Here is a 13,541-nt window from a genome sequence, read left to right as displayed (position 1 = left end):
GGCCAACACCTCACTATCAGATCCCACAACGGTTAAACACCTGACGCGCGCCGACCCAACTGGATAGGTCCTTTGCACAACTCACCCACAAACTATTCTACCCAAGAAAATTTAGAAATTATTTGTCCAGTGTATTATTAAATTCTTCCCAAATTCTATTAATTATAAATGGATCTAATTTATATAAACCAAAGAAAATATTCATATTATTGTCAAAACTGCTTTTTATGAAACAAGATTCAATTATATTTCTGTCGACCATGGACTTGCTTGATACTACTTTCTCAACTTTTTGAAAATCAATTGGATGGTTAAAATCTCTTACATGAATAAATATTATTATTATAATCAAAAAGAAGCGCTAAGCCACAAGGACTATACAGCATGAATAAATAGAGCATTGGAATCTTGTCCAGTTCTAATGCTATATTTATGTTGTTTTAATCTTAGTTCGAGATTTTTACCAGTTTGACCGTAATAAACTTCATCGCAAATTTTACAAGGAATCTTATAGACACATCCATCAGCATTTTGAGGGGAATTTTTTATCAAAAGTTTTTTTACTGTATCAAGATTTTTGAATACAACTTTAATATTAAAAGTCTTAAGAAGTTTGGACAATAATATGAATATTTCCTTTGGTTTATATAAATTAGATCCATTTATAATTAATAGAATTTGGGAAGAATTTAATAATACACTGGACAAATAATATTTTTTTAATTTTCTTGGGTAGAATAGTTTGTGGGTGAGTTGTGCAAAGGACCTATCCAGTTGGGTCGGCACGCGTCAGGTGTTTAACCGTTGTGGGATCTGATAGTGAGGTGTTGGCCAGACCCCTTATATAGCTTCCTTGGATGCTTTAGTTTCATAGTTCCTTGATAATGTGAGTAGTCACGAAAGCGCTTGGAATTTCTCTATTCTTTCAGAGTGGTTGTTTTGCATATATATATATATATATATATATATATATATATATATATATATATATATATATATATATATATATATATATATATAACAAGTCGGCCGTCTCCCACCGAGGCAGGGTGACCCAAAAAAGAAAGAAAATCCCCAAAAAGAAAATACTTTCATCATTCAGCACTTTCACCTCACTCACACATAATCGCTGTTTTTGCAGAGGTGCTCAGAACACAACAGTTTAGAAGCATATACGTATAAAGATATACAACATATCCCTCCAAACTGCTAATATCCCGAACACCTCCTTTAGAGTGCAGGCATTGTACTTTCCATTTCCAGGACTCAAGTCCGGCTATATAAAAATAACCGGTTTCCCTGAATCCCTTCATTAAGTATTACCCTGTTCACACTCCAACAGATCGCCAGGTCCCAAATACCATTAGTCTCCATTCACTCCTATCGAACACGCTCATGCACGCCTGCTGGAAGTCCAAGCCCCTCGCCCACAAAACCTCCCTTACCCCTTCCTTCCAACCTTTTCGAGGACGACCCCTACCCCGCCTTCCTTCTCCTACAGATTTAAATGCTCTCCATGTCATTCTACTTTGATCCATTCCCTCTAAATGACCAAACCACCTCAACAACCCCTCTTCAGCCCTCTAATACTTTTATTAACTCCACACCTTCTTCTAATTTCCACACTCCGAATTTTTTGCATAATATTTACACCACACATTGCCCTTAGACAGGACATCTCCACTGCCTCCAACCGCCTCCTCGCTGCTGCATTTACCACCCAAGCTTCACACCCACATAAGAGTGTTGGTACTACTATACTTTCATACATTCCCTTCTTTGCCTCCATAGATAATATAATATACATATTTTAAATTGGTCGTCCAAGAATTGTTCCAGCGACAGTATTAATTTACATTCCGACACTATCTTACATAGATTACAACCATACTATTATAGACTTTATATTACAAACACTTATGAAATAAATCCGTTAGATTTATTTTGCAAAAAATAATATGCAGATATTAATATCTGTAATGGCAGTGATATCCTACTATTGTATCAGCCAAGTTGATATCACCAGCGATATGTCGCTTACTTGGGTTGAAATGTGCTGCCTGCATAGTATATTCACTCACAGGATAAGTGGTACTGCCCAGTACAGTCATGAGTGGTACTGCCCAGTACAGTCATGAGTGGCACTGCCCAGTACAGTCATGAGTGGTACTGCCCAGTACAGTCATGAGTGGTACTGCCCAGTACAGTCATGAGTGGTACTGCCCAGTACAGTCATGAGTGGTACTACCCAGTACAGTCATGAGTGGTACTGCCCATTACAGTCATGAGTGGTACTGCCCATTACAGTCATGAGTGGTACTACCCAGTACAGTCATGAGTGGCACTGCCCAGTACAGTCATGAGTGGTACTGCCCAGTACAGTCATGAGTGGCACTGCCCAGTACAGTCATGAGTGGTACTGCCCAGTACAGTCATGAGTGGTACTGCCCAGTACAGTCATGAGTGGTACTACCCAGTACAGTCATGAGTGGTACTGCCCATTACAGTCATGAGTGGTACTGCCCAGTACAGTCATGAGTGGTACTGCCCAGTACAGTCATGAGTGGTACTGCCCAGTACAGTCATGAGTGGTACTACCCAGTACAGTCATGAGTGGTACTGCCCATTACAGTCATGAGTGGTACTACCCAGTACAGTCATGAGTGGTACTGCCCAGTAATCTCGTTTCTCGGAGGAATTTTTTGAAATATATACACAGAAGTGTCACCACTGCATCCTACGACTGATTTACATATACTGACGACCTTGAGTTGTGACCCACACGATTTTTTTAAAACAACAACAAGAACAACAATGTGTTACCATTCAATTTTTTTGAGGCAAAATGTATAATGTATTAGTTTATATTTCACTTGCTTTACAAAACATTTAAATGCCTAAATCACACCTAGCGCTAGTGAAGGACTTTGATCCAACAACCTTGAAACAAATATGATTACCTCCCATTACGCAACCTTTCCCATGCGTTGTGAATCTTACGGGTTTAGCGCTTCCCCTTAAGTATACTACATGTATGAATGAAGCAGGGGCAAGACAGCACACTAAACTCATGTCATCCGTCGACCTCTGGTGTTGGTGGCAGTGTGCTTCATCGTAAATAACCCAGGTAAATTGAACTGAACTCGGGATAATGAGAAGCTGCAGTGCGCGTTAGAAGTTGCAGTGTGCGTCAGAAGCTGCAGTGTGCGTCAGAAGCTGCAGTGAGTCACAAGACTAGTGACGCATCACACACTCCTACAGTACGACTACACTTACAACTAGCCTCACTGCAATAAGTATTTGAAGTATTTTCTTACAAGGATCCCAGCACCAATTTCTTAACTTTTCCTGCATCTCTACAAATAATATAATTTTTAAGTCAGGTTGGGGTGGAATAGCCTATTTTAAATAAATTGTATTAAAATGTATATTAATGAAAAAAAGGAAAATGAAAAAAAGGGCGAACTACGTCTTCCAACGAGGTATCTGAACATAAGATAACATTCAAATCTGCACTAATATCACTGGTGATGCAAAAATATATTATCTTACCGTATTATTTTGGATGGTGTCATCATTAAGAATTTCACGCTAAGAGGTGGTATCACCACAACACATTACAGTATATCACGTGTGCACAACTACTGTACAGTGTACCTCATTCACAAGAGACGCGCCGCTGTCATCTTAATCAGGATTTATAGCAAGAGATAAAAGTTGCATTCGTCTGATTTCTGCTTGCGTTGCTGCAGTGTCTGGTGGTTTAGCTTCACCCGGATGCTGCACAGTGTCATGCCAAGGCTCGATAGAAAAGATGCTGCATCTATGAGCTGCACGCACACTCGCCTCCCAGAATGGCCAACATTGACCACCTAACAAACACTGCCTCACGACCCTGTCCGCCTACCTCTGTGGGACGCCCAGCCAAGTATGTCTCACCTGGTAGTCCTGGTCCCATAGCTAAGGTGAGCACTACCAGGAAAAGCTTAACTAGTCGCGCCTACCTGAGTCTTAAGATACTCTTTAAGTAAAGCCTAACACCTTCACCTCCGCCCTACCCCTAATATACCCAGCCTAAGGTGAAGAGTGAAGATAAGTAGCACAAGCAAGTTACCCACACGTCCGGGTCAGCTCCAGCATATTTTGAACCTAATCCTAGGTGAGAAAGGCCTGTGTAGGTTGGCCTGGAGAGAAAAGTGACCCCGACAGGAGGCAAGTCACCCCGCCGAGGTATGGTAGTTATGACAATCTGGAAAAAAAAAAAGAACGTCATGACCCAAGACCAAACCAATTTTCGATAACAATAATATTTTACGATACATTACAAACATGAACCAAGAAAACTCGACACAGGATTCTATTCACATAACATCAGTTTGAGTGTAGTGTATGGAGAGAGATTATAATAATCGACGTGCGACACAGGTAACCAAAATTCTACATACCATCACTAGCCAGCTTTAAGCATGGTAGCATATTGCCTGTTTGGATGAGTGCACCATTCGGATAAGGAGTAACCAAGTTTGTACTGGAGGTCTGCCAGGCAGGTCGGCGAGAAGAGGAGTCGCAGGGTAGGCTACCTTGTGCAGGCAGGCAGGCAGGCAGGCAGGCAGGCAGGCAGGCAGGCAAGCAGGCAGGCAGGCAGGCAGGCTGGCTGGCTGGCTGGCTGGCTGGCTAACTGGCTGGCTGGCTAACTGGCTGGCTGGCTAACTGGCTGGCTGGCTAACTGGCTGGCTGGCTAACTGGCTGGCTGGCTAACTGGCTGGCTGGCTGGCTGGCTAACTGGCTGGCTGGCTAACTGGCTGGCTGGCTAACTGGCTGGCTGGCTGGCTGGCTAACTGGCTGGCTGGCTAACTGGCTGGCTGGCTAACTGGCTGGCTGGCTGGCTGGCTAACTGGCTGGCTGGCTAACTGGCTGGCTGGCTCTAGCTGGCTGGCTCTAGCTGGCTGGCTCTGGCTTTGATTGTCTGGCTCTGGCTTTGATTGTCTGGCTCTGGCTGTGTGGCTCTGGCTGGCTGGCTCTCGCTCTGGCCCTCCCCGTCAAAACTGATTCATAACAGATTTGTGAAATCCAACGCATACAGCGTAAATACTTGTAAATAAGTTTGGTAATGTGAGGCCTGGTCATGGACCGGCCCGCGTGGGCGTTGATCCTCGGAATACCCTCCAGGTAGACTCCAGGTAGATGTGAATATATGATTATTCAGAAAGTTAACATCTGATGGATACTTATGCTTCATTATTCATTTGACTGTTCTACTGACTGCGATTACACTGGTTTCTTGCACAGCCTATACAAGATATTCTAAAGAACCTGTGTTTGCAAAAGTGAGTGTAGTCACCCATATGTAGCGGCCTATCGACTTGCCGCTTGCCAGAATCACTTGCTACTAGCCTCATGTTTTGGCTCAAATGTGGAGTGACTCCACTATATCAAGATCATTCCTCTTCCCGACCACACTGAGACTGAAGCAATACTTCCTGCGGGAATTTGTGAAGGAAACTTTACAAATTCCCGCAGCTGACGAACTCTTGTTGCTATATTTGGCTACGTATATCCTCACTGAAGTCTCCCAGCTCAGGCTGACACATTTCAACACCTTGTATGAGCACCATCCTAAGTGATGGAATACAACTGGGACACACAGTGTGTATAGTCCCCATTGAGTAAATATCATATAGAATAGTGTAGCAGCACATTGCCGATGTATCCATTTTTTATTAAAAAAAAAAAATGCTGCTGTTCCCCAACACCTGCTTTTTCTTCTGCCTCCCAGGCACACCTGCCACCCCTGCCCCTAGCAACCTGCCACCCCTGCCCCTAGCAACCTGCCACCCCTGCCCCTAGCAACCTGCCACCCCTGCCCCCTAGCAACCTGCAACCCCTAGCAACCTGCAACCCCTAGCAACCTGCCACCCCTGCCCCTAACAACCTGACGCCCCTGCCCCTAGCAACCTGCCACCCCTGCCCCCTAGCAACCTGCCCCCCCTGCCCCTAGCAACCTGCCACCCCTGCCCCTAGCAACCTGTCACCCCTGCCCCCTAGCAACCTGCCACCCCTGCTCCTAGCAACCTGCCACCCATACCCCTAGCAACCTGCCACCCCTGCTCCTAGCAACCTGCCACCCTTGCCCCTAGCAACCTGCCACCCCTGCCCCTAGCAACATGCCACCCCTGCCCCTAGCAACCTGCCACCCCTGCCCCTAGCAACCTGCCACCCCTGCCCCTAGCAACCTGTCACCCCTGCCCCTAGCAACCTGCCACCCCTGCTCCTAGCAACCTGCCACCCATACCCCTAGCAACCTGCCACCCCTGCTCCTAGCAACCTGCCACCCTTGCCCCTAGCAACCTGCCACCCCTACACCTAGCAACCTGATGCCCCTGCCCCTAGCAACCTGCCACCCCTGCACCTAGCAACCTGCAACCCCTGCCCCTAGCAACCTGCCACCCCTGCCCCTAGCAACATGCCACCCCTGCCCCTAGCAACCTGACGCCCCTGCCCCTAGCAACCTGCCCCCCCGGCCCCCTAGCAACCTACCACCCCTGCCCCTAGCAACCTGCCACCCCTGCCCCTAGCAACCTGCCACCCCTGCCCCTAGCAACCTGCCACCCCTGCCCTTAGCAACCTGCCACCCCTGCCCCTAGCAACTTGCCACCCCTGCCCCTAACAACCTGACGCCCCTGCCCCTAGCAACCTGCCACCCCTGCCCCCTAGTAACCTGCCACCCATGCCCCTAGCAACCTGCCACCCCTGCCCCTAGCAACCTGCCACCCCTGCCCCTAGCAACCTGCCGCCCCTGCCCCTAGCACCCTGACGCCCCTGCCCCTAGAAACCTGCCACCCCTGCCCCTAGCAACCTGCCGCCCCTGCCCCTAGCAACCTGCTGCCCCTGCCAATAACCTGAAGCCCCTGCCCCTAGGAAACTGCCACCCCTGCCCCTAGCAACCTGCCGCCCCTGCCCCGCCTCCCTGAAGATTCTGTCCTCGGGCCCTAATGACACGACGTCTTACCCATGATCCCTGAACAACCGGTCCTAGCACCAAAGGACTTGATGCCCTCCCTGCCCCCCGCCTACTAGCGGCAGGGAACGTGACAGTCAACAGACGGAATCAGCTTAGGCGCCTAATTCCTCATTCCACATTATCGTAAATGTAACAAAGTGGAGGAGGAATGATGTAGGTGTGAACCAGCAACCCACAGCCCACCAGGTTGTGCCCAGGTCTGGGTGCTCTACGTGTGCCCTGGTCTGGAGTGCCGTAAGTGTCCAGGTCTTGCATGATCCAAGAGGCTCTGGGATAATATAACAATCACTGCAACTAGACCTGCACCCCCAACAATTACGGGATGGCCCAATAATAGAGAATATACAGTAATTTCAAGAATACTTAAGAGTTTGGAGTGGAAGGATAGAGCTCGACTCTTGGCAGTGAGAGCTTCTCAACACGGGATTTTCTGTCTGTTGTCCCCAATTCCTCCCTTGGTACATGCCTCGACCCGGAAACCGTCTACAATTGTGTTGCCCTTTGAGTCGATGCGTCTTCGTACCTGCAATAGTGCATCGACAAACCTATTTGGGTGCTATGGTCTTGTTTGCCAAAGACCAGAGGGAAAGATTGCAAGGCATGAAGAAGTTACATCTAAAGAAACCTTGCAACAGCTAGATGCCCAGAAAACTCTGATATACATTTGATGAGTTTCAGTCTTTCAGTCAGTGCTAGTCTGGTCAATAAGGCTGTTGCTGCTGGAGGTATGCCGCCCCACATATCCATCACAGCGTGTTTGATCTGGCACCAGGTGAAGATATTGACCTAACTATTCAGATCCAATGGCAACCAAGAGCGTCCAGCTGAAATTACTCTGCAAATCTGGACAGGTTGGACTACAAATTACATGTGCATCTACACTGGCTGATATCTATCTCCAGTACAGCAGAGAGGAAGGAAGGGCAACAGTCATCTTCAGGGAGTCCCAAAAGTCCAGAAAATATGAACTTGACCATCATTACATGTTTGTTACCATAGGGTCAGAGACCCCTTGGCCTATTAGAGTACATCAAAGTTCCTTCAGGAGCTCAGCAAGACTCATATTAGAGCAACTAGTTTTCTGTCCCAGGGACTCAGTGTTGCCGTTAAGATCAATAATGTCTAACGTATCCTGGGTACGCTCCTCAGCTCTGAGAAGCTGGATGAAATATTTGTACTGTAAATGTTGACAAACAAATGTGTATTTGTAATCTATCCCTCAAACCTCATATATTGTATACTCCAACATCGTTGAGCCATCAATGTATCCTTAATCCTTGTGTAACCTATTTCATAATAAAGTATACCTATTTGTGCAGTTAGAAAAGATGTGGTGGTAGTAGAAGTGGAATATTTATATGACTTCAGGGTAAGATCTAAATATGTCTCCTCGAAGCCTTTTCTAGTATTCTGAGATTATGGATTACCACAAATGACACTGAAAATGGACACCTTTATGTACATATTACATACGACTTTCTGGAAAGTCAAATGAGTAAATGATGGTGAATGAGTTTTTTTTTTTTTTTGGGTCACAATACCTCGGTGGGAGATGGATGGTGTTGAAAAACAATTATCCTAACATATCACCTTACCCAATCATACACACAAATCTACGAAAAGGTGGCTTTGATGCATAAGCTGAAAAAATTTAAAGGGAGCCAAAATGTAGCCATGGTCAGACTAGACAAAGAACACCAGAGTTAAACATTTATAAAGCCAGGTCTTGTATCATACAAGGTTTAACATGTGCAACACTGCACCTCTACACTACAACAGTTACACTTGACAGTATGCATAAACCTTATTTAAAAAAAAATTAAACATTTCCTGTAATTGGCCAATGATCCGCAGTGAAAGCCAAATGGAAGCAATATAACTTGTAGAAAATTTATAATATAATTTGTAGAAAATTATAGTAGAAAATTAAATGTGGCAGTGCGCGAGTGAGCCGATATTGTGAAGTTCTAATGAGGGAAGCAGTGTAAAGCTGTGGAGGGAGCAGCAGAGAGTGAGAATGAGAGAGCGAGATAGAATGAGAGTGTGAGAATAGGTAGGTAAGGAAGATATACAATAATCTCAAGACAAATGACAGATTTTTTTGACTACCACTCACTACTTTGTGATCGTCAATATGGCTTCAGGAAAGGTTACTCTGCTGCTGATCTGTTGTTAAACCTCTCCACTAAGTGGCACCAGTCACTGGATGAATCCAAAGTCAGCTGTGTGGTAGCACTGGACATTGCTGGCGCTTTCGACCGGGTGTGGCACCAGGGCCTCTTAGCAAAACTTCAAGCACTGGGAATTGCAGGCTCTACGCTATGTCTCCTCAGTGATTACCTTCATGGTAGATCTCTAAGTGTAGTCCTCAATGGAACGGAATCAGCAAGGCATCCTATTGGGGCAAGCGTTCCACAAGGAAGTGTGCTGGGTCCACTGTTATGGAATGTCTACTTCAACGACCTTCTTCATCTCATCCCAGAATCACATGCATATGCAGACGACTGTACACTGACATTCACTTATCCAAGAGAAGAAATGCCAGCTGCTCTAAGCTACATCAATCACCAGCTGAGAGCTATATCAGCTTGGGGAAATAGATGGCAAGTAACATTTGCACCTGAGAAAACGCAAATGATGATCGTCTCTAGGCACCATGATGGTAATGCTGGTGCAGAAGTAAGGATGAATGGGACGATGTTGGCACCTGGAGAAGAAGTTGATATCCTTGGGGTGAAATTCGACTCCAAACTAACCATGAAGAACCATGTTGTAAATCTTGCAAACAAGGCAGCCAGGAAGCTTACAGCACTTCGCCGTATCTCGCATCTGCTTGACAGTAGGGGTTGCAAGATCCTGTACGAGGCACAAGTACGCTCACACCTTGAGTATGCTCCACTTTCTTGGTTTGCCTGCCCCCCCTCTCATCTGCGACTGCTTGACAGAGTAGAGAACAGAGCAAGACGTCTCATCTCTCGCCTGGACCCATCCTGGATAGATCTGTCATTTCAGCAGAGCCTTCAACATAGGAGGGATGTGGGTGGCCTTACTGTTATGTACAAGGCCAATATTGTCAAAATACCACACTTGGATCCACTTCGAGGACAGCGTGAAACAAGCTTTTATGCCACAAGACGGGCAGAAAGCAGCAACTTCACTCTGGCTGTACCCTTCTCCAGAACATCACTCCATCTGAGATCATACATACCCAGGATGACTCGAGTATGGAACACATTCGTACAGCATAATGATGTCAACGAGATAACGTCAGTTGATCAAATGAAAATGCTGGCCCACAGATGGCTCCAACTTCATCCTGTTCCCTACTTGTATGTCTCATAACAATAAAAATGCTTTCAAATGAGCTGATGTAGGTAACAGCTCTTAGCTTGCCAATAAAGTTAGGAATCCTTAACCTGTAAATAGCTGTCAATAAAGCTAGGGATCCTTAACCTTGTCAAACCCTGTGTAAAAAAAAAAAAAAAAAAAACCGCAAATAGGAGAGAGGAGCTTACGACGTTTCGGTCCGGCTTGGACCATTTGCAAAGTCATATTAACAAAAAGGAGAGGAGGAAGGAGTATTTATAGGCCAGCAGACAAGGAGGGGACAGGAGAGGTAGTAGGAAAGAAGGAAGAGAGGCGGCATCATCATCATCATCATCATCATCATCATCATTCGTTCGTTCGTCCCTTAGTCAAATACTAAGAGGAACACTGCAAGGGAGCTAGGGGCAGACAAAGTGTAGGAAAAAAATACAGAGGAGAGGGGGGAATAATGGACCAAATACCCAAGGAAGAAGAAATAAAGCCCAAAGGAGAAAGAAGAAAGAGGAAAGAGGAAGAGAAGGAGAAAAAGAGAATCAGGTTAGGTCACGAGTGTTCTGAAGTTTGGAGCATTTTACAATGTAATGGGAAAGGAAAGCATCTACAGAGAGAAAGCCACGACTACGATTCATACAAGCAAAGTTGTATATAAGGGAGGATTCAACCATACGGCGACTGTGAAAGTTAAAAGTAGGGTAGACAGTTTTAATAGACCAGTCAATAGAATGACTTGTCATCTCTGACATGACAGAAAAGAGCATTGTTGGTGTCGGCAAGCCTAACACTACTTTTGTGCTCCTCGAGTCTGTCAGAAAGACATCGGCCAGTTTCTCCAAAGTACTGAAGAGGACAGGAGGAACAAGAAATAGAGAAGACTTTCTTCTCTCCCAAACTCTCTACTCCTGGGAACTATCTTGTCCTCTGCCTTCCCTACATTTCCAGTCTTTCTAATCTCAACAAATCTCTCCGTTCCTTAGACATCAAACTTACTTTTCACCAGACTAACACTCTTCGCACCAATCTTGTTCATACCTCTTCTCCCTCTATAGATGCTCCTGGTGTCTATTCTATTTCTTGTTCCTCCTGTTCTCTTCAGCACTTTGGAGAAACTGGCCGTTCTCTGACAGATTCAAGGAGCACAAAAGTAGTTTTAGGCTTGCCGACACCAACAATGCCCTTTTCTGTCATGTCAGAGATGACAAGTCATTCTATTGACTGGTCTATTAAAACTGTCTACCCTACTTTTAACTTTCACAGTCGCTGTCTGGTTGAATCATCCCTTATACACAACTTTCCTTGTATGAATCTTAGTCGTGGCTTTGTCTCTGTAGATGCCTTCCTTTCCAATTACATTGTAAAATGCTTCAAACTTCAGAATACCCTTGACCTAACCTGATTCTTTTTTCCCTTTTTCCCTTTCCCCTTTGGGTTTTCTTTCTTCTGCCTTGGATATTTGGTCCATTATTATTCATCCCCCCCTGTGTTCTTGTTCCTACCCTGTATATATATATATATATATATATATATATATATATATATATATATATATATATATATATACAAAACAACCACTGTGAAGAAATAGAGGAATTCCAAGCGCTTTCGTGACTACTCACATTATCAAGGAACAATAAAAGTAATGCATCAAAGAAAGGCATATAAAGGGTCTAGACCACACCTCGCTATCACATCCCACAACAAAGCAACACCTGACGCGCGACTCATAAGAAAACACTGCAGCAGGCCCGCTGGCCCAACTAGACAGGTCCTTCACACAACCTACAAACTATTCTACCCAAGAATTAAGAATTTTAAAATTTATTTTTCTAATGTATTATTAAAGTCTTCCCAAATTCTATTAATTACAAATGGATCTAATTTATATAAACCAAAGGAAATATTCATATTGTCAAAACTGCTTTTTATGAAACAAGATTCAGTTATATTCCTGTCGACCATGGACTTGCTTGATACTACTTTCTCAACTTTTTGAAAATCAATTGGATGGTTAAAATCTCTCACATGAATAAATAGAGCATTGGAATCTTGTCCAGTTCTAATGCTACATTTATGTTTTAATCTTAGTTCGAGACTTTTACCAGTTTGACCGTAATAAACTATTGCAAATTTTACAAGGAATCTTATAGACATCCGTCAGCATTTTGGAGGGAATTCTTTATCAAAAGCTTTTTTACTGTATCAAGATTTTTAAATACAACTTTGATATTAAAAGTCTTAAGAGAAGGCATATCAACCAAGTTTTCATGGTAAGGGAGAACCAACATATTGTTAGTTGAATAAGGCTGGTTGTCCTTTTTTGGATTGTAAAATGCATTTCTAGCAATTTTAAAATATTTATCAATTACTTTTCTCGGGTATTTCAGATCATTAGCCACTTCATAAATTTTGGATATTTCTTTATCTATGAACTCTGGACTCCAAATACGCAAAGCTCTCAAAAACATTGATGAGAAAACCGACAGTTTAACTCTATCTTGATGTGAAGAATACTAGTGTACACAGGAACAGTTATTTGTAGGTTTTCTGTAAATTTTAAATTTGAATTCACTATTACCCTTAATAATTAAAACATCTAGAAAAGGCAATGAGTTATTTTCTTCAAACTCAACAGTAAAGTTTATAGAATGGGCTAAGCTATTTAATTTAACAAGGAAATGGTTTATATCTACATTCATAGGCATAAGACACAAAATATCATCAACATATCAAAACCATTTAGCTCTATTAGGGAGGATTGTGTTAAGCAGTCTTGTTTCAAAAAAATTCCATGTATAGGCTACTAAGAACAAGTGAAAGAGGAATTCCCATTGCCATACCAAACTTCTGAGTATAAAACATATCATTAAATACAAATTTTGCAACAACAATGCAAAGTTTATTAAGTTTAATGATAGTAGGAACTGGCAATGGTAAATCATAGTTAACGAGTTCTTCAGATAAGAAACTTAATAAATCAACAACAGGAGCTTTCGTAAACAAGGAAGTAACATCAAAACTAACCATGTTAAAATCATTTAAGCCAGTCAAGGAGCTTAATTTATCAACCAAGTCTATGTTGTTTTTAACATTAAAGTTAGAAATTTTGCCAACAATAGGGCTCAAAATATCAACAAGCCATTTGGATAATTTATATGAAACTGACCCTATGGAGCTAATAATTGGTCTGACTGGATTC

General features: G+C 43.6%; 1 protein-coding gene across 12 annotated transcripts in view; it reads right to left on the bottom strand.

Annotated features, from left to right (window-relative positions):
• tgo (Aryl hydrocarbon receptor nuclear translocator homolog tgo) overlaps positions 1-13,541 on the bottom strand; it is a 1,077,969-nt gene that overhangs the window by 421,239 nt on the left and 643,189 nt on the right. The window lies entirely within an intron of this gene.

The sequence above is a fragment of the Cherax quadricarinatus genome, chromosome 33 (genome assembly GCF_038502225.1).
Source record: "Cherax quadricarinatus isolate ZL_2023a chromosome 33, ASM3850222v1, whole genome shotgun sequence".
NCBI lineage: Eukaryota > Metazoa > Arthropoda > Malacostraca > Decapoda > Parastacidae > Cherax > Cherax quadricarinatus.
Note: the sequence above shows the minus strand (reverse complement) of the source record. Positions and strands in the feature narration are given on the sequence as shown.